Genomic DNA, 21,651 nt, shown 5'->3' with positions numbered 1-21,651 from the left:
GATCTATGTGTCTGTTTTTGTGCCAGTACCATACTGTCTTGATGATGGCAGCTTTGTAATAGAGCTTGAAGTCTGGAATTGTGATGCCACCAGCTTTGCTTTTCTTTTTCAACATTCCTCTGGCTATTCGGGGTCTTTTCTGGTTCCATCCAAATTTTAGGATTATTTGTTCCATTTCTTTGAAAAAAGTAGATGGTATTTTGATGGGCATTGCATTGAATGTGTAGATTGCTCTAGGTAGCATTGACATTTTCACAGTATTTGTTCTTCCAATCCATGAGCATGGAATGTTTTTCCATTTCTTTGTGTCTTCCTCAATTTCTTTCATGAGTATTTTATAGTTTTCTGAGTACAGATTCTTTGCCTTTTTGGTTAGATTTATTCCTACATATCCTATGGTTTTGGGTGCAATTGTAAATGGGATCGACTCCTTAATTTCTCTTTCTTCTGTCTTGTTGTTGGTGTATAGGAATGCCACTGATTTCTGTGCATTGATTTTATATCCTGCCACATTGCTGAATTCCTATATGAGTTCTAGCAGTTTTGGGGTGGAGTCTTTTGGGTTTTCTACATAAAGTATCATATCATCTGCAAAGACTGAGAATTTGACTTCTTCCTTGCCAATTTGGATGCCTTTGATTTCTTTTTGTTGTCTAATTGCTGTGGCTAGGACTTCTAATACTATGTTGAATAGCAATGGTGATAGTGGACATCCCTGCCATGTTCCTGACCTTAGGGGGAAAGCTCTCAGTTTTTCCCCATTAAGAATGATATTTGCTGTGGGTTTTTCATAGATGGCTTTTATGATATTGAGTTATGTACCCTCTATCCCTATCCTCTGAAGAGTTTTGATCAAGAAAGGATGCTATACTTTGTCAAATGCTTTTTCTGCATCTATTGAGAGGATCATATGGTTCTTGTTCTTTCTTTGATTAATGTATTGTATCACATTGATTGATTTGCGGATGTTGAACCAACTTTGCAGCCCAGGGATAAATCCCACTTGGTCATGGTGAATAATCCTTTTAATGTACTGTTGGATCCTATTGGCTAGTATTTTGGTGAGAATTTTTGCATCCATGTTCATCAAGGATATTGGTCTGTAATTCTCCTTTTTGATGGGGTCTTTGTCTGGTTTGGGGATCAAGGTAATGGGGGCCTCATAAAATGAGTTTGGAAGTTTTCCTTCCATTTCTATTTTTTGGAACAGTTTCAGAAGAATAGGTATTAATTCTTCTTTAAATGTTTGGTAGGATTCCCTGGGAAGCCATCTGGCCCTGGGCTTTTGTTTGTTGGGAGATTTTTGATTACTGCTTCAATTTCCTTAGTGGTTATAGGTCTATTCAGGTTTTCTATTTCTTCCTGGTTCAGTTTTGGTAGTTGATACATCTCTAAGAATCTTTGGGATGCAGCAAAGGCAGTCCTAAGAGGAAAGTATATAGCAATACAAGCCTTTCTCAAGAAACAAGAAAGGTCTCAAATACACAACCTAACCCTACACCTAAAGGAGCTGGAGAAAGAACAGCAAATAAAGCCTAAACCCAGCAGGAGATGAGAAATAATAAAGATCAGAGCAGAAATCAATGAAATAGAAACCAAAAGAACAGTAAAACAGATCAACAAAACTAGGAGCTGGTTCTTTGAAAGAATTAACAAGATTGATAAACCCCTGGCCAGACTTATCAAAAAGAGAAATGACCCAAATAAATAAAATCATGAATGAAAGAGGAGAGATCACAGCCAACACCAAAGAAATACAAATAATTATAAGAACATATTATGAGCAACTATATGCCAGCAAATTAGATAATCTGGAAGAAATGGATGCATTCCTAGAGATGTATAAACTACCAAAACTGAACTAGTTAGACGCTTAAGCAACTGAGCCACCCAGGCATCCCAGAAGACTTTATATAACGTAGTATAGAAGGCCTTTTTGAGGAGGGGAATTTGAGCTTATATAATGAGTAGGGAATACACACTACACTCCAGGAAGAAGAAGAATGGGGACAAATGGCCTGAATCAGGACAAATCTTGGAATATTTGAGAAATAGAAAGAAGGGCAGTGCACCTGGAGCATAATGCATGAGAATGAGAAAAGTAGGAGATGAAGTGAAAAGCATATGTAGGGAGAATCCCATTCTGGTTAGTCATTTTTTATTACCTACAATTCAGCCTGGAAGTGTAAGATAATAGTTTATGCCAGAATTAATTAAAAAAGAGAAGGATGGCTAGGTCAACTCTTGGCTGGGCTTCAGATTACAGAAAATTTCTGGAGTTGGCAGTGATTTTCTGCAGCAGTGAGTGGCATTAAAAGTAACTGTCAGAAGCATGGAGTTAGGATGAACAAGAGGAAGTTTTCGGTGGAATAATCTATTTTTTTTTTTTTTATCTTTTCCTGAGATGTCTCTACAATGTGTTTGGATTGAGGAGCAAGGAAATTTCTCTGCTTTAATGGAAGCATTTAGAATCTCAGCATGTATGCTAAGATTTTGTGTGTAACAAGGATGTTCCTTTGTAAACATTGGAAATAGTCCTCATGGGCTGCTGCAGTTGCATCATGTGATTCCTGGTTCCTATTACCTGTCATATTCTATAATCCTTAACCTGAATCTGGCAGTAGCAGGATGTAGGTAAGAAATGGTTAAAACCTGGGCTATATCCAGAATCAATTAAGACTCCAGATTTTGCAAATAAGAAAATTTCTTAACAGCTTGGTAGAACAGAACAAGATAATGCATGACAAGCAGAAGGAAGGTCTCAAGAGACATTGAGCTTCCAGAGACAACTGTGTTTAAGGAGAACATACCTATTTATGGATTCTCAGATTCCAGGTCAGAATTTCGACATCTAGAAGAACTTGAAGAGGCAGGACTAGTTGGGCAAGGGATTTGGGGGCAATGCTGTAACAGAAGTCTGCCATAACTGTTGATCCAAATGGGAACTTTGAGTGAAGCACCCTAGTACAAACTATAATGGACTTAGAGAACAAACATATCGGGACTTTTTAGGGCTTTCAAAAATTTGCACATCATTTGGAAAGGTCATTCTGCTAAAAGGAGAACATTTGACTAATTGTGAACCTGTCTCAATCATTTTTCTCCTATAGGTGAGGAGAACTAAATACAGAGAATATTATTTAGATTGATGATTGGCAAGTGGAGTGAACTGTGCTCTCTTGTTATTGGAAATAGAAAGGGAGGAAAATGTTATATAGATGGGCTAAACCTCATAAAAAATACAGCTTTAATAAATTGGTACTGTAAAATACAAGCTAATGGCCAGGCTCTAAATAATATCAATTAACAAGAAGGAAAAGAGACATGAAAGTTCCCAAGCATAAAGCTCAAGAGAAGCATTTTGTGTTAGATGAATAGATAGATATAGATATAGATAGGTGACAGAAAGAGAGAGAGGGGGAGAGAGAGAGAGAGATAAGTAGGTAAGTAAATCCAAGGAGAGGTTTGATGAGCACAATTTTTTTTAAAAAACATGAAATATAGAGGGATAATTTTATTGACTCCACAAAACATGACAGTGCTCAAAGGCACTTACTTAATGGTCAATTTTAACTATACTAAAGGGATGAACAAATTAAAATATATCACAAAAGACCATAAAGAAGGCTGAAACCAAGGACCCATTTTAGTCAGTTGCTCAGACAGCAGAACAGATCAGAGAACACAGATCAGGTTGTGTTCTATATTTTAGGCATAGTCCTTGGCATTTAGGTTTGTCAGGATTTGTAAAAACAATGCATAAAAATTGTTTTCATTTGTATTTAAAGAAAAATAAAACAAACATACAAACCAAGTTGTGATAATCTACTGCCCATGCTAACTAGTATAGTCTTATGAGAACAAACAAAGAAGATGGAAATGCACAGTTCCCATTTTTTTCAACATTGTTCTTAAAGAAAATGACTTGCAAACTGTAAATATCAGAATAAACCTGATTATTTGGGAATTGAGAGATCTTGGATAAATGATCATTTGACAAATGATCTCTGATGCAAACATTTCCTCTTTATCTCCAAAATACTCATGAAGATAGAAAGATGTACTCACCCCAGCATCAATAACTGTGAAATCGTTAAAAGAATCTTGGAAAAATTTTCACAAAAAAAAACAAAACCAAAAACAAAACAGGACAAGGGGAATAATATAAGACTGAAAAGTGACAGAAATGAAGGAAATTTCCCAGACCAAAATAATCTTTACAAAACTACTTTGGTGTTACCCATTATCTATTCCAAAATGCCCAGCTATTCCAAAATTGTCAGGTCTATATTAACCATATAGGCATGTCTTCACTTCTTGATATTAAAAATTCTTAGCGTTATTTTGTTGGTTTAGAGAATGCTGTCTGGAGTTCATCATTCCTGACACATCATCACAGGGGAAAATATTAGAGAGTATTATGGTTACTGTGGTGGGCTGAATAACAGCCCTCCAATATGACCATGTCCTCATCCCTGGTACCTGTGAATATTACCTTATATGGCAAAAGGGACCTTATATTTGGGATTAAATGAAGGGTTTTGAGATAGGGAGATTATCCCAGTTTATCCAGATGAGTCCAGTATAATCTCCAGGATCCTTGTAAGAGGGATACACAGAGTCAGAGTAAGTAAGAGGAGAAGATGATGTGATGGCAGAATCAGATTGGAGTGATATGCTTTGAAGATAGAAGAGGCCAAAATCAAGGAATACATGCATCTGCTAGAAGCTGAAAAAGCCAGGAAAATGGGTCATCTCCTCGGAGCCTTCAGAAGGATCCAGCCCTGCTGATACCCTGACTCTGGCCCAGTGAGACTGATTTCAGACTTCTGACTAGCCACACGATAGAAGAGGTTTTTATAAATTTGTGTTGTCACTAAGTTTGTGGCAATAGTTACAGAAGCAGTAGGAAATTAATGCAGTCAGTATAGTCCAGTGTTGTAAATGGATCCATATGACAGTGAAAACATGAGCAGTGGTTATTTCTGGGCTATGTAAAAATTCTTTGGGCCTTTTAATTTTTTTTCAAAAGTTCTTCAATGAACTTGTATTGCCTTAGGATTTAGAATAAATACAATAAGGTTAAACAAACAGTAGGCACAGATAGGATGAATTTGTGTTATTTTTATTTCCATGTAAAGTTTAGAAACAAAGGTAGTCTCAAGGTCAATCTTTCCTTCTAGGTTTCCACTGGTAAAAATGTTATTACTGTCATTTATTGGTTTGCTTATTATTTAAAATTTTTTTTCTCTACATTAATAATTTTAGCAGCTATTCATATGTTTAAATGTATTGCTGTTAATTCATGCAAGTTTTTTTTTTAATTTTTTGCTTTTTGGTTTTATTTTTGTTTGCAATTATAGATCCCTCCTTTTTGCCAGAACATGGCTTTTTTTTATTATTATTATGTTATGTTAGTCACCCTACAGTACATCATTAGTTTTTGATGTAGTGTTCCGTGATTCACTATTTGCATTTAACATCCAGTACTTATTGCTATACGCACCCTCCTTAATACTTATCACCCTGTTACCCCCTCCCCACCCCCAACCTCTTCCCCTCTGAAACCCTCAGATTGTTTCCCGGAGTCCATAGTCTCTCATGGTTCATCTCCCCCTCTGATTTTTCCTCCTTCAGTTTTCCTTTCCTTCCCCTAAAGTCTTCCATGCTATTCCTTATGTTCCACATATGAGTGAAACCATATGATAATTGTCTTCCTCTGCTTGACTTATTTCACTTCGCATAATCCCCTACAGTTCCATCCATGTCGATGCAAATGATGGTATTCATCCTTTTGATGGCTGAGTAATATTCCATTGTATATACAGACCACATCTTTTTTATCCATTCGTCTGTAGAAGGGCATCTCAGCTCCTTCCACAGTTTGGCTATTGAGGATATTGCTGCTATGAACATTGGGTGCATGTGCCCCTTCTTTTTGCTACATCTCTATCTTTGGGGTAAATACCCAGGAGTGCAATTGCCTAAGTGACCATTTTTTGTGTGTGTTTTATTTTTCATTCCTGTAATTAGAAAAAATGAAATTGGGTTTCTTGAGTAATTATTCCTGACCCATGTTTTCAGATTCTCTCACTCAGATGAGAATTGAATAAAAAAACCCAAATGTCAAAAATTAATTTAATAGGGTATAGTAAGTTCCATTTAATTGTCTTAGAAAATAATTCTTCTATGAGCTGCTCTGCTCTGGATATTATGACTATTCCTGAAATCCAAGATTAGTGTCTTGGTGTTTTATATAGACAGTTACATCAAATTAGTTTGTTTTGAATTGATATATGAAATTGTTTATAAGTGGAAAAGAAACTTAAAAAGAATTATAAGAGCATTTTTTTTAAAAACTTGAGAAATAAATCTGCATCCAAATAAAAATAAAAATGCTTTACATCATTCATTAGTCTACCTTTCTTCAATTCTGGAGGTTAAATTATTTTGTTGGAATGAAATAGTTTAAGTGACAAAATTAAATGAAAATATTTTATTGAAATTGCTCTTCGTATTTGCTATTGCAACATGTCACCCAGTCTCATATGCCTGATTCCTTTATCTGCTCTATTTTTTAAATAAACTTATCATCTTCTAATAATACACAATATAATACTTATTTACCGTGGTAAAATATAAGAATATTATGAATATATCTTCAAACATTATGCTAGACTTAAACTCTACATTTGTGTGTTTTGTTGACTGATACAACCTAAGTGTCTACTATATAATAGAGCCTTAACTAATATGAGATGAATAAATGAATGAATATGTACTACTGAGAGCCAAATATTGCTATAGGCCCTGGGAATAGAGCAATGAACAAAATAGACAAAATCTCTCCTAATGCAATTGACATTCTAGGGACTGAGGTCAATAGTACCCTGGACAGTCCTCAACAACAAAAGAAATTTCAGACTTTTTAATAGGAGTGGGGGGGAAAATGGGATGACACACTAATTACTGGCCCTTTAGGTGGCTGTGTTAGTTTTAAAATTCAGAGGAGAACTCACTGGGGTGTTGATCTTTAAGCTGATAGTTGAATGATAAAAAGCAGAATGTCTTGGAAGAGCATTTTGAACAGAATGCACAGCAAGTGCAAAGGCCTTTGAGAAAGGCAAGAATAGGATGAAATCGTGAAATCATATTAGGAGGGTTGGGATAATGTATCAAGAAAGATCTGTGATTAAGCAGACACCAGAAAGATAATATCAGGAGCGGGTGAGAGAAGCATCTCAGATAAAGAAATCAGCCTAAAGGAAAAAGAAGCAGGGTGTGTCTGGAACACAGAATTTTAAAGGATATGGCCAAGAAATGAGAGTGGGTAATTAAGTAATGGCCAGATCCTGAAAGCATTCTACTTTATGCTAAGGTTTGGACTTTATTCTGAGAGCAGTCTGAAGATATTGAGGGATTTTAAGCAAGGTTAAAAAAAAGTAATAAAATAGACTTCTGTTTCCACTAAGCACAACTAAAAAGGCTGGATATTATATAAGACAAACTTAAGAAGATTGTGGAAGAAGACTGCCGACCAGCTAGGAACTTCAGGGCCCAAAGAACAAATTGTAAATTCCCTGAGTTTACCTTTGCCTTATATATTCTGGACTTGAGCTGAAGAAGAAAGCAACATGAGAAGGCCAACAAGCACAGACAAAATTAGCCCCAACAAAAGCCTGCTTTCTCTAACAGAAGGGCCAGGAAAAGACACAGCCCAATAAGACAGAAAACTTAGAAAATAATTCCTCTACTCAAGTCAAATACCACAGGAAAAAACTGGCTCCACCACCAACCCTGCCAGCAATGGCTAAGTGAGGAGCTGAGATTTCTACCCCAGCCAGAAGGTCAAAGGCACCATAATCCCCAGCTCTGGTAGAGACAAAAGCATCAAGGCTTTCACCATCCCAAGCCCCAGAAGAGATCTTCAGCTCTCATATTCCCTGATTCTTTCCTAGGTCGGGGAGGGAACATTTTTCTCTGCCTTTCTAGATTCTTCTACCTGGTCTAAGAATTAAATTGACATGAGACAAATTAACAGGAGAAAACCAAATTCAACTGCAAACATATGGTGAATCCACATAGACATGAGATTCCAAAGATAGTTAGGCAAAGAGGTACAAATGTCATCCTGAACAAAAGAAGGGGGTATAGGGGTCTGGGACTTCCAAGACATGGGAAACAATGTACAGGAAGATAAAAAAGAGTAAATGTTTGGTAAACAAATGCTGGCTAGGCCATACAGAAATAATGGGATATAGGGAGGAATTTTTAACAGACTTTGCTAGGTTCCTCCCTGTCCACCATACCCAGTTCTTATAATATAGTTATCTATGGTGATAGCTCTTTTCCTGCAACAGGTCCTCTATCTAAATCCCTTTAGGCGGTTAGGGGGGAGGTCCAAGTTTTTTCCTCAGTCTTTTAAGCCTTGATTGTTTCTAGCTTAAAATAATCCTCAGGCCAAAGTGGCACACCTTGGGGTGACCTGCCTTTGGCTCCTAACCTGCAAACTAACCGGTGCATAGTCTAAGCTGTATCTACTTCAGATCCACCAATCTCCTCCTTTTGTCTCCCACCATAACCTGTACCGCTTTTGAGAGTATTCTTGGGTTTAAACTTTTCCATGCTCTGTTGCAAATGCAGTTAATTCCTTTGAGAACAGATTAGGAGCTATCTGTTTTACGGCCTGCTTCTTCTCCAAGGCAAAATCCCTGAGCAGGGCTCTGGAGCTGGGGCTTGGGAAAATAACAAGCTTCTTTTTGAGTGACACCTCTACCCTAGGAGCTCAGTGGGGGGATGGGCAGCAGCCAGAGGTCCTGTGGGCTGTCTCTGCTGGTGTCAAATCATCACAACTGGGGCAATGGTAATTGGCGCCCAGCATTCTCAGTATGCTGTACCCAAGGCAGAGCCTCCCTTTCGTGAGTGTGGGCTGAGTGGAAGAAGAGAGCCCCCAGCTGGGGTTGGACTAGCCAGTACAATGGACAGCAAGGGGCAGGATGAAAGGATCCACTGAATTCCTCCTCCCCAGAAGATGGCCCTCAGAATGGGAGCTGGGGGAGGGGCAGGAGAAGGAACCCTGGGTTTTGGCTGCAGCAGCAGGGTGTCTGCCTTGCCTAGTTGGGAGTGGGAAAAAGGATCTTGGTTCAAATACCAGACTCTTGCTTTTCTTACACATGGTTAGGCTATCTTGAATACAGTTTTCTTCATTTTCTGTTTGTCCTTAGGACAATTTCCACAGCCTTTAAGTGGTTGTTCTTAAAATAACTTTCATCAGTTTCACTGGGAAGCAAGTCAGTGCGAGTTCCTCACATTTCATCACTCACTGTCTTGGTGTAAATTGATCACCAGTGCATTCTTTCTTTCTCCTTTTTTTCCTTTTTAAAGATTTTATTTATTTATTTGGAAGAGAGAGTGAGCAAGAGGGAGCAGAGCACAAACCAGGGGAGGGGCAGAGGGAGAGTGAGGAGCAGACTCCCCGTTGTGCAGGGAGCCCGACGCAGGGCTCGATCCCAGGACCCTGGGATCATGGCCTGAGCTGAAGGCAGATGCTTAAGGAACTGAGCCATCCAGGTGCCCCACCAATGCATTATTTCTTACAACTGTATGTGAATCCACAAGTATCTCAAAATAAAACGTTTATTAAAAAAAAAATCATAGGATAGGGGCGCCTGGGTGGCTCAGTCATTAAGCATCTGCCTTCGGCTCAGGTCAGGATCCCAGGGTCCTGGGATCAAGCCCCCATTGGGCTCCCTGCTCAGTGGAGAGCCTGCTTCTCCCTCTCCCTCTGCGTGCCGCTCTGCCTAATTGTGCTCTCTCTCGATCTCTCTGCCAAATAAATAAATAAAATCTTAAAAAAAAAAAAATCATAGGATAACATACAAGCAGTTATGCAGGATAATTACCCAGTCCATTTAAGTAGACAAGCAAACTAATTTTCCTCTTCTGGAGTCTCAGCGGAGAAAGAAAATCTCTTTCCATTTTTTGCAATTTGTTAATATACTGCAAAAAACATCGCACTGGTAATGTGAATAGAGTTGGTATGATAGCTTATTGATGAGAAGTTAAAGGACAAGGTTAAAATATACAGTTGACCCTTGAACAACACAAGGGTTAGGGACAATGATACCTGCTGTCAAAACTCTACGTATAACTTTTGACTCCCCAAAAGCTTAACTACTAATAACCTGCTGTTGACCAGAAGCCTTACTGATAACAAAAAGTAAATTAACATCTTTTGTATGTTTTATGTCCTATTTGCTATATTTTACAATATAGTGAGCTAGAGAAAAGAAAATGTTATTAAGAAAATCATAAGGAAAAGAAAATACATTTACAGTACTAAACCGTATTTATCGAAACAAATCTGCATATAAGCAAACCTGCAGGGCTCAAACCCATGTTGTTCAAGGTCAAGTGTATTCACTGAACACCCAGCACTTAGTATTCTCATCAATTGTTTGTTAAGTGAATTATTAAATGTCCAACTAAATAGACTAAGTCAGGTTAGTAGTGATGGGGTTGTTTCTCAGATTTTCCTCACTACCACCTTCTTATTCCTCACACCACCCCATCACCCTCACACCACCCCATTTAAAACTCATCTAAAATGTCACAAGCAGGGCACTGTGCCAAGGTCACCCGACACATTGAGCAGTGACACTGCCTAAAGTGTTGTCACGGTCTGTTTTATAAACTTGCTGGCAATGGTAGAAGCGCTATTTGTGTTGATTTTTATCCAATGCCTCTGGGTGCCAATGACAATCTGTTTTTCAAAATTCTCACTTGTTTTCTTTTCTTCTCTTTTTTCTTCTTTTTTAAAAAAAGATTTTATTTATTTATTCATGAGAGACAGAAAGAGAGATAGGCAGAGGCAGAAGCATGCGGGACTCCATCCCAGGACTGTGGGATCATGACCTGAGTCAAAGACAGAGGAAGGCAGATGCTTAACCGACGGAGCCACCCAGGCACCTCCCTTTTCCTTTTCCTTTTCCCTTTCCTTTTCCTTCCTCCCTCCCTCCCCCCCCCCCTTCTTTCTTTCTTTCTTTCTTTCTTTTTCTTTCTTTCTTTCTTTCTTTCTTTCTTTCTTTCTTTCTTTCTTTCTTTCTTTCTTTCTTTCTTTCTTTCTTTCTTTCTTTCTTTCTTTCTTTCTTTCTGTCAGAGAGTTGGAGTCCTAAGAAGGTGAAGAAAAGTGCAAAGTGGCAGATCAGACCCCATGAGTGTAGCCTGACAAGACCCTGGAGCAAGGAGGAAGAGCCCAGCCTAGGTCTGGGACTTGCTAACTATTCCGTAATCTGAATATAAAAGCCTCTGTAAGGCCTCTTGTCTTCCGCTGTGTTTTTTTGTTTTTGTTTTTGTTTTTTCCCTTTTGGGCCAGACCGAATTACCTCTTAAAATAAAATATTAGCAGGCTCAGGACATTACACCACACGCCACATGTGGATGTCATGGGGAGAAAGCACACTGAATCAAAAAGGACTAAGTCATTTCTAACCCAAAAGAGAAAGCAGGTTTGGAAATGCAGACCACCAACACTGAATAATTTCATCTCACTATAAATAGCACATTAACTGAGAATGCAAATCCCCCAGGCAATGACTGAAAAATGTCTTCAGAGTGCTTGCTTTATCTCTTTTTTGGAAATATGTTCTTTGCAGTGCATTAAATGAATTACTGGTAGCAAGGACATCTAACACAAATTAAAGAGATTTCTTGGTTATTATATTTGTTTGGTAAAGAAAATCAAGTTGAAAATGCAGATAAAAACACATTTTTCTGTCCTAGGACTCAAATGAACTCCATTGCACATCTACATCAAAAAAGTAGATAAGCCTCACTTCTGATTTTATTCTCCATAGACAAAGCCTAAATAAATAGAAATGGTTTCAACCAAAACAGTAACACTCCTCTTGTCGGGAAGAGTTGTACTGAAAACAGTGCCTACTCTAAAATTGGCCAAATAGCAGAAAGTAAGAAAAAAAAGAATATTTTAATTTGCATATGGGGAAACCCTCAGGTTTTCATTCAGTCTTCTGAACTATAGATTTAATATAAAAACTTGAAAACAGCGTTCCCTCTCACAGCTGCTTAGGAGTAAATGGAAATTAGAATACTATTGGAACAAATATACTCAGAGCAGCAATGATAGCCAACAGGCCAGGCTCTCATCTTCTACACTACTTGATTCCTCATGGTAACTATTTATTAAATATGTGTCCTCCCGGACAGCTTCCAAGATTGCAAGACAGGGATTCAATCTTATTCACTGACAAATCCTCAGTTTTAAAAACACTGCGCAAAACATGTTAGCTATATAAATAAATGAACACTATTCTAAGATTTTTCCAGTGAAGAAAACAATGTTTGGAGGGTAAAGTCACAGATTGTCATCTTTCCCTTTCTAGAGGGAAATATCATGGAAAGACATGTGGGAGTCTGGATGGGGCAGAATACCAGCTTTGTAACTTGGGGGCCAGTTATAAACCCAATGTTGTAGTCATTACAGCTACTCACAAATATTCTGCTTCTTGGTGGGGGGGTGGGGAATATGGGAAGCGTGCACTTTCTCACTTCCTTTAAAGATGTGATTGTTTTCACTAATGAAGTGTGAACAGAAGTGTCATGCTACACTCCTGAGTGCCTATGCACAATTCTTCACATGACCTGCCATGGGTATCCTGGTAGCATGGATCAAGTTGGACTCTCCATTAGCCAAGATCCCTGAGTGATCAGGAAGAGAAGAGCTTCCTAACCCCTTACATATTTGTGAGAATTAAATGAGATAATAGTGTTATCCACTTGTTTGGAGCTGGGAATAGAGCTGAGGGATCTTCTCCAAAGGTTGAACTCTTACACTCAACACCACACTGCCATTTTGTAAACTCCACTTGTGTATTAGCATATCTAACTCCTGAGACCCTAAATTCTTTAAGAAATAAATGTTATATATGGATTAAAACCTTTTTTCTTTGAATCTGAGAACTAGCATATGAGCTCATAGTCAGTGTCCAAAAAAGGTTTTAATCCATATGTAACATTTATATAACATTTATTTCTCAAAGAATTTAGGGTCTTGGGAGTTAGATATGCTAATACACAAGTGGAAAAACAGATGGTTTAGTACAATAGAAGAATATGTGAAATATGAAAAGGAGGCAGAATAGTATATTACAGTGATAGAATAGCTAAGAAAGACATTGATATTATTTCTATTTTATGCAGAAAGAAATCACAAGAGAGAGGTATTCCTAGGGTTTGGGGGTTGGGGTTAGTCATAGGGTCTTTATAGAGTGGAAATTGGCAAGTGCGGTGGTGTAAGGTTGGAAGGTCAGAACCAGGTGAGTTGCCGGGGAGAGGGGCACAGAGAGGAGGGAAAGATAGTGGTCTTATCTTGGTAACAAAGGAGCCCATTCAGGGTTCATCTCTGGTCTGGGAAAACATGAATCTGGAAGAGCAGCTGTTAAAACTTCTGAGGTTAGATAGTTTTGTGAGCATGTTATGTTTTGGTGCAGGCTATCTGCTTTGAGAAGCATGGTATGCTTATTTTGCAATTTGGTGCTTCTATTTAATTTCTCAAGAGGATTCTTGGCTCTTTCCTATGTAAGGGGCCTGGGACAGTTGATCTGGCTACTCAAGTACATAGCACCTTACAAACGTTTTGATTCTCATCCTGACACGTAAACTCACTTACCGTCATGCCAATCTATCTCTTTCTGCTTCTGAGAACCAATATTTTTAGATGTATTTTTTCTTTTCTTTTCTTTTTTTTTAAAGATTTTATTTATTTGACAGAGAGAGACACAGCGAGAGAGGGAACACAAGCAGGGGGAGTGGGAGAGGGAGAAGCAGGCTTCCCGCGTGGCAGGGAACCCGATGCGGGGCTCGATCCCAGGACCCTGGGACCATGACCTGAGCTGAAGGCAGGCGCTTAACGACTGAGCCACCCAGGAGCCCCTTTAGATGTATTTTCAAGCATACATCCTTATTGCTCTGTACTGCGCCTCTTCAATGATGGAAGTAGCCCTCTATCTGAAGTGGAGACATGGACATTACCTGAAGTAATAATTGTGACTCGAACGGTTGCAAACTTCCTCTCACATCAGCCTCCTGGAACATTCCTAAAATCCTAGAAGTAACAAAGAGATCACTGAGAGCAAGCGGAAGCAGAGTTAATGTTCTACGGTTTGCATGATTTGGCCCGTAGGAAAGACTTTGGCCGACTGATGATTCTATCACTTCAATGATCTGATTTTCTCTCCCATAGAAGGATAGAAGGTAAAGATAAATGATGGGAGGCGCTGTTAGGTACTGATGCTCTGTCCACAGTGCCGTGATTACTGAAGATCTACCAGCAGCGAAAGAGAGCAGAAAGAACAAAAAATCTGAAAGACTAATAAAAACGCATTTGCCTCTTTAATGAGCATTGCATATTTTATGGCTCCTGACAGGCTGCACGTAAGATGATTTAATATTTTCTTGATGATTCAAAGTTATCATGATTATCAACACTTATAAGACACTAAAGCCCTCAAAATCGGGCTGGACGTGTTTGATTTTACTCCAAATAAGTACCTTCTAAAGGTCTCTGTATTGGGAGATAGTATAATAATAAGTAAAAGCCATAGAAAAATGGAATTTATTTTAGAAAATTTTTAATAAAAATGAGTATCATTTCAAAACAGACAAATATCAGGGCTTTAAAAATTATTCATTGGTTATCTGGAAAATTTGCTTGGGATTAAGGCTTCATTTGTCAGCCAGAGAGCTGACTCCTTGCTCTGTCTGAGCATTTGAATACGTAATGCAGGGAAAAGAAAAAAAATCAAGAATGTTGAATCAAGTTATCAGCATGTATTGTGATCTATCTTGGTCAAGAGCCAATAGGGCTGTTATCATCTTCCAGTAGTTTGAGCATCATTACAGAGTTCCTACAAATAGATAGCTATTATTTTAATGCAATTCTAATTGTAGCATTTGCCATAATAAGCTATGCAGGCTAAGAATACTGTCAACGGAAGTGCTAATCAGATGATTATTGCAACCACTGTATTTTAAGATTTTTTAAAAGCTGCTCAGCTTAACAAACATGTGGCTGGCATGATCCTTCTTTGCCAGTGGCAAGTTGTATTCACTGAAGTCAGTAAATAACATGAAAGGAAGAGCTATCCACATCTTTGTGCTTTAACTTTTGCTACAGTTGTGCTTTGTTTAAAGCTTATATAGTTAATGCAGCTCCTTCATGGTATCCTTCGCCTCTGTACCTGATGAATATTTTGGTACTTTGAATTAAATAAGATGCCCTACTTTCCTTTTCAACATTTCATAAGTGTGCCCTGAGAGCAACTGCCTATTTTATCTTTGTTCATGTTATTTCCCAACTTACTCTTCTACAAATTTGGCAAAAACAATTATTGAATTCATATTTTTCTGCAGTAAACTTTCAATCTTGGCTATAAAACACATTTTGACTATATATTATTTTCATTCTTCATACTTGTGATTTATCAAGCAGTCATTATCTGTAGTTATAGGACACTTTATTTTTAATCATCTAACATGGTGGAATATTCTCAAGAATTGGCCTGATCCCCTTTACTAGTAAACCTTCAGAAATACAAATCTGGACAAAATAGCACTGATTCAAAATTATAAACGTCCTTGTGTATTGTAGACACAATAGGAATAAAAATTAACTGCAATCCATCCTTCAGAAGTAAATTAGGCATATTAAGAGAAACAGTAATGAAATAAAAGAAATAATTTAGTCTTGTTATATATTAAAGCAATGCTTTATTTAAGAAACTCTGGGACAGGAAAAATACATATCTGTAAAAATGCGAGTTTACAGCGCTGTTCATATGCATTTACAAAATGGGCTATTTTAAAATCTGCTTTTTAAAAAAATTCTTGAGCAAAATTAACAATTATTCTCTATGCTATCAATTGAGTAGATCTGTGCCCAACTCAGCATTTATGATGACAAAGTAAATGCCCTTCCTTCGGGTGTGGCTGTCAGATAAAGAATGTCATATATTAAGTAAAATCTTACTGGGAAACCTGATTAGTGTCTGGAGCTAGAATTTTTCTAAATAGTTCAGTATACATCACAAATATTAAATACATTTTCCTTGAAAGCACATAAGCTATAGATTAAGAAAGTTCTCCATACAGTCAAAAAGTAAATCCTGGGACGGATGCCAAAACCTAAAAGACCTCAAGGGGTGAAAACGAAAATCCACGAGCAGACCTAAAAGGGTGTAGTATACAGTGTCTCGCCTTGTTCTCTCTTCATAGAAATTCATGTCAGCCTCAACTGGGAGACGTAACAGGCCCAATACCTTGTGCTTGACATTTGGCTTCAGAGCCAATAAATACAACTGTCTTCCAACTTCCCTCAGTTCGCCTGACCTTAAATATCTCAACCATCCCACTATCAAATGTTACAAAAACAATCGTTAAGGACAAAGAACACATCATAAAAAGGCATCTTGGATTCTTCCACTACTCCCCATCACCACCTCTACCCCAGCATCAGCCAAAAAGTCTTTATTTAGTAGTACATCTAAACAGCTATCTGTGGTGCAAATTAATGCCTGTAGCATTGATTCTGAGGTAGTTTAAGATCCTGAAGGGGTTTGGAATTTATCAAGTGTAGTCTTATTTTGTAAAATATGTTGTATGCCCTTCTCTTTTTAAATGCAATTTCACACAGAACTCCATTCTATTAAACATACCAAAGCAGATGTTCCCTGGGAGAGTCACAGAAGTCAGCTGTGAACACCTCGGAGGAACTGTTGGGCTCCCTAAGGCAATGGGAAAGCCATCAGACAGTGCCAAGGGGGTGACGGGGTATAGTGATTGGGAGAACGGCCTCCAGAGCTGGATTGCCTGGTTTTGAGGCTGAGTGCCGCCGTTTTCTATCTGTGTGAGGCCACTTAAGTCCCCTGACTTCTTTATGTCTTGGCTTTCTCCTGCGTAATACAGAGTTAGAAGAATTAAATGAGTTTATGCAAGTGTTTAAAAAAGCCTTCCTTCATTCATTCATTTTAACGTCCTCTGAAATGAGCAGCATCAGCAACGTAGTATCCTAGGTTTTATTGCATAGGATTTTGTACTTCCTAACCAGATTATTGCTCCTCAATCCACTATATGTTGGTTGACATTATCCTAGAGAAATCAATCACCACAGTGATTCCAGACCTCAGCTTGCATGTTTTATATGTATTCCTGTGTGAGATTTTCCCAAGTGGGACATGCCATGCTATATTCGTTTTTAAAGATCAACAAGCATTTTAAAATAACTATAAAAATAACTATTCCTAATTTTAGATGATTTTCTCAATTTGCTCTTCTTTGACTTTCTCTACATATTAATTCAATTAACACCTAGACAAATATAGATCATACTATCTTAAAAAAAAAAAAAATCCCAAGGCACTTTGAACGGCCTCCAGCAATCGTGCCATTTTTACTCAGTTTGAAATAGAGATCAACCAAGCAATAGGCCTTTATAATGAAGGCTGTTTTCTGCTTCTATAAATGGAGTTTGAATTAAGCCATCATAAATCAAACAGGATTGAAATTTAGGACGTGATCATGGTACTGGTTTTAATTAGGTTTTTGTTTTGTCTTTGTGTGTATGTGTGTGTGTGATAATTTGTGAGCCATTTATTTAGACCTCACATGAAACCAGCCAGGTAGAGCTGGAGACATAAAGGGACAGCAATGCCCATCACACAGTGATGTCTGCTTGACATTAATAATTATGTGCTTCATGTTGGAAGCTGCATGTATTCCTAGCTGACAACTTTGGCTACTTGGGGTCTGTCTGTCTCTGGCTCATGATGTAGATTTTTAATTTTGACAAAAATACAGCCGATGGAAGGGTTGGAAGTTTCTGACATATGAAAGAGAAATAGGGCATTTAATAGCATTTATTTCTGGGAGAAATTACAAGAATTTGCATTGAATTGGAGAAAATGACTGCAAAACAGGGAAAGCACACTGTGCTACAGAGAGCAAAAAGCACATTTAGTCCTTATACATTCATTACCCACTGAGTTCAAATGGAACACAGCTCTTTCTCCAGAGCCACCTCCATGATTAGGGCTTTAAAGGATGGTGGCAAAGCAAAATAAAAGCTGATTGGGAAAATTGCTAGTTGGTAGAATGCACGTTTTAAGGTTTACTGTGCATACTGAGCTTACATAATACCATCATTACCTATGACTACATCTGCGTGTGTTTAGTTAGAAAAGGTCATTTAATTTCTGAATCTTCTCAAAAAAAAAAAAAACCCACAAAAACTAGCTAAAAGAATAAGATGGATAAATTTCTGAAATAATGTCAATAGTTTTTGAACACTGCATGCTTTCACTTCCTTTAATATGTGCCTTCTTGGCTCAAAGCAACCATTTCCCATTTCATTCTGCTTAAAAGGATAATTCATGTTGGAAATAAGCAAACAAACAGAAAAACAAAATGCTACAGAAAGACATCAAGTTTTAAATGGTTATTTTATAAAATAATGGCTGTTTTTCTGATTACAAAAGTGATATATACTCATTGTATAATACGTGGAAAAAAGAAGAGTAATCATAAGAAAATAAAAACAGCCATTAATCTACTGCTAATATTTTAAAGCAGATTCTTTTCTTCCTATATTTGTGTGTGTGTGTTTGTTGAGGGGATATGAGAGTTAATATTTCCATATAATTTTATTTTACTTAAATTATACAATAAAACTTTCCCACATCATATATATATATATATATATATGTATATATATTTCATTACCTATTATATTTATGGACATATTATGATTTATTTATTTAGCTTTTATTTTACAATTAGAGGTTATTTACATTGAAATTTTAAAACAAGATAGTGACTCTTGATGCACAACTTTCTTGTACATAATTTATTTCTCTAAGATAAATTCCTGAAAGTGTCAATGCTCTAACAAAGTGGATAAGCATGTATAAGTCTTTCAGGAACCTGACACCCCATTTCAGATATGCTGATCAGTTTATACTAGCACCAACAATGTAGACCACAAGGTTCACCATGTCAGCCAATTATTATTATAAAATAAATACATATTCCATATGGTGAATATTGATTTGCCAATTTGAAGTAACAAACACCAACATTATCTCGTTTTAATTGGCACTTAATTTATATCCTAATCTTTATCTCTCAAGTTAAGGTAACATGAAGAGAGGAATGATCCCAGGCAGTCTTGCAGAGAGTCCCATGGAGTCTTTCTTGGCACAAGTAAGATGTTTCGTAGCCACTACTGACCATGACATAAAGCTGTTGAACCATAGTGACTGGGCATACAGTAGTGATGATGCATGGCTTTAAGGGTGGTAGACCCCAACTGAATGTGCCTCTGTTCACACAAAAATATATTCTGAGAACTTGTAGAGAGATGGCAGATTTCTTTTTTTTTTCCCTAAGATTTTTAAAAATTTATTTATTTGAGAGAGAGAGGCAGAGGAGAAGCAAACTCCCCACTGAGCAGGGAGCCCGACATGGGCCTCAATCCCAGGACTCGGAGATCGTGACCTGAGCCGAAAGCAGACGCTTAACCAACTAAGCCACCCAGGCACCCCAAGAGATTGCAGATTTCTTAATCAAGATACATTTCAAGTATGTCCAAGTAGTGTCCAAAGTAAAGGAAATTACAAATTAATCCATTAAAACATTTTTTTTTGGAAATCTAAGAAATAACCTTAATGTTACACATAAATCGTCTAATGTGAGCCCTACAAAAGCATTATGACCAAACTCTTTCAGGATGGCATTTTTATTAGTTTCATTGTAAAAGGAGGAAAACTTACATCTATGAGTAACTTGCCCCATTCCACACAGCTACTGGGCACCGTGTTCTCTCTCTTTCTCTCTCTCACTATGCACGCACACAAACACCCTCATACATACATATCTGACACATATACATATGCATATATACTAACTCAAATATGTGTACAGATATATATATTTGAACTGAGTGTTCAATGAGTTTAGATGTGCCTGTGTGTGTGTACTATGTGTGTGTGTGCACATTTTATAAAGAAAAGTATTTCAGAGCTTCAGGAAAATTCAGTATTCATCACAGACTAGATATGATAAAGAAGATTCACCACTTTTTGATTCTGTCCAATTTTCTAAGTTATCTGTGACTCATCTTCAAGATGAACTTTCTTGCCCTTTTTTAATTGCAGGATAAAATATCCAGATCTAAGAAGGTCTGTCCAGTGTGTCCTTGCATGTGGGAGAGTATACCCAGTGGATATTTATGCCCAGGGTCTGTCCAGTTCAGCCTCACTGTCAGTAGATCCAGACAATTCCATTTGCATAATGAACTCTCTGAGCTGTCTTTAAAGCCTCTGACAGCAAAGATGAAGGCATAGCTGCCTAAGGATTATTGCTACATCCCCTTCAGTGAGCTCTCAGATGCTGTCCGCGCTGAGCTGAATTGCTGACCCCTCATCTGAGGGCTAACTGAGCGTTAGTGGTTTTCTAAGACTTCTTAAGTGCCTGAGCTTTGGTTATTTCACTGACATCTGGAGAAATGTGTGGCAGGAAGTCAAGCCAGGCTAAGTGAATGAAAAAGGGGTCTCACATTAACAGGCAAGGAATTTGAACTGCAATGTTTAATAAGTACTCATCCAGCACCCAATATTAGAAAAATTTGGAAAGGAAAAAATACTGGGGATTGACTAAAAATTCCCCTTTTCATTGCAATTAGAACTCCTTTCGTTGTGCAAACTAATGACCCCAAAGGCATTTAAGTAAGGTAGATACTGAGACAAATGCAAAGGTAAGTAAAATCCATTGTTTAAGAGATATTTCAAATTATAATCAAAGTAAGTTTTATATATATAAACACAAACATATAGAAAGCGACAATGAAAAGTCACAACTTTTCTGCCTTAGAGGAAACTTCTTTGACTATTTCTATTTTAGTACTTTTAATTGTAAACTCAATAACTCCAAGTTACGTATTTAAGCCATTAATTCTTGATTTATCATTCTTTAGCTATATTTATTAATTGTGAAAAATACTCATACCATCGCCTGCAGTCATCCCTCCTCCCAATGTCTTTTTATAGTCTGCTGATTATTATCTATAAATTTTAAAATTACCTGAATATTTATTTATTGATTCAAGAACTTTAGGTAGTATCTTAACTTCTTCCTGCATAAGAGGAAATATGGTCCGTCCCAGTCCCTGCTGGTCAGCCTGTGGTCTGCTGGGTTTCGCCTGCGGACCAGATCATTCCAGAAGCCTCACCCAGAGAAGTGAGCAAAGCTTCAGGAGGCTTGTTCCAGGGGTGCTTCTAGACTTCAATGGAGTGGGCGTGGTGGTGGGGGAGAAGAGATGATATCCTTCTACTTCCATCTACCACTTTTTTCCTGACACACCCTGTGAAATATTATCATGAATGTTTTTTATAATTTGTCTGTCTGCCTTATAACTATCAATTGTTATTGTTACTGGTTCTCCTTTGGCCTTCTGATTCTTTGTCCACACTGCTCCACAGGCCTTCACTAAGTAATCTCCCTTTGTCTTTAACCAAATACAAGTTATTTATCCCCTAATTTGGCAAAGTGTCCCAAACATATTCCTTTTTGAGATTTCCATCA

General features: G+C 37.6%; 1 non-coding gene across 1 annotated transcript; it reads left to right on the top strand.

Moving 5' to 3' along the window:
- The first annotated feature begins 21,219 nt into the window (after window positions 1–21,219).
- LOC123840097 (small nucleolar RNA SNORA52) lies at window positions 21,220–21,354 on the top strand. Its single transcript, XR_006789908.1, has one exon. It is a non-coding gene; the product is annotated as a small nucleolar RNA SNORA52 (small nucleolar RNA).
- Window positions 21,355–21,651: the final 297 nt, after the last annotated feature.

The sequence above is a fragment of the Mirounga angustirostris genome, unplaced genomic scaffold (genome assembly GCF_029215605.1).
Source record: "Mirounga angustirostris isolate CCGP_5_RB_7025 unplaced genomic scaffold, mMirAng1.0.hap1 SCAF_3, whole genome shotgun sequence".
Classification (NCBI taxonomy): Eukaryota; Metazoa; Chordata; class Mammalia; order Carnivora; family Phocidae; genus Mirounga; species Mirounga angustirostris.
This window is presented reverse-complemented; position numbering and strand designations above follow the sequence as displayed.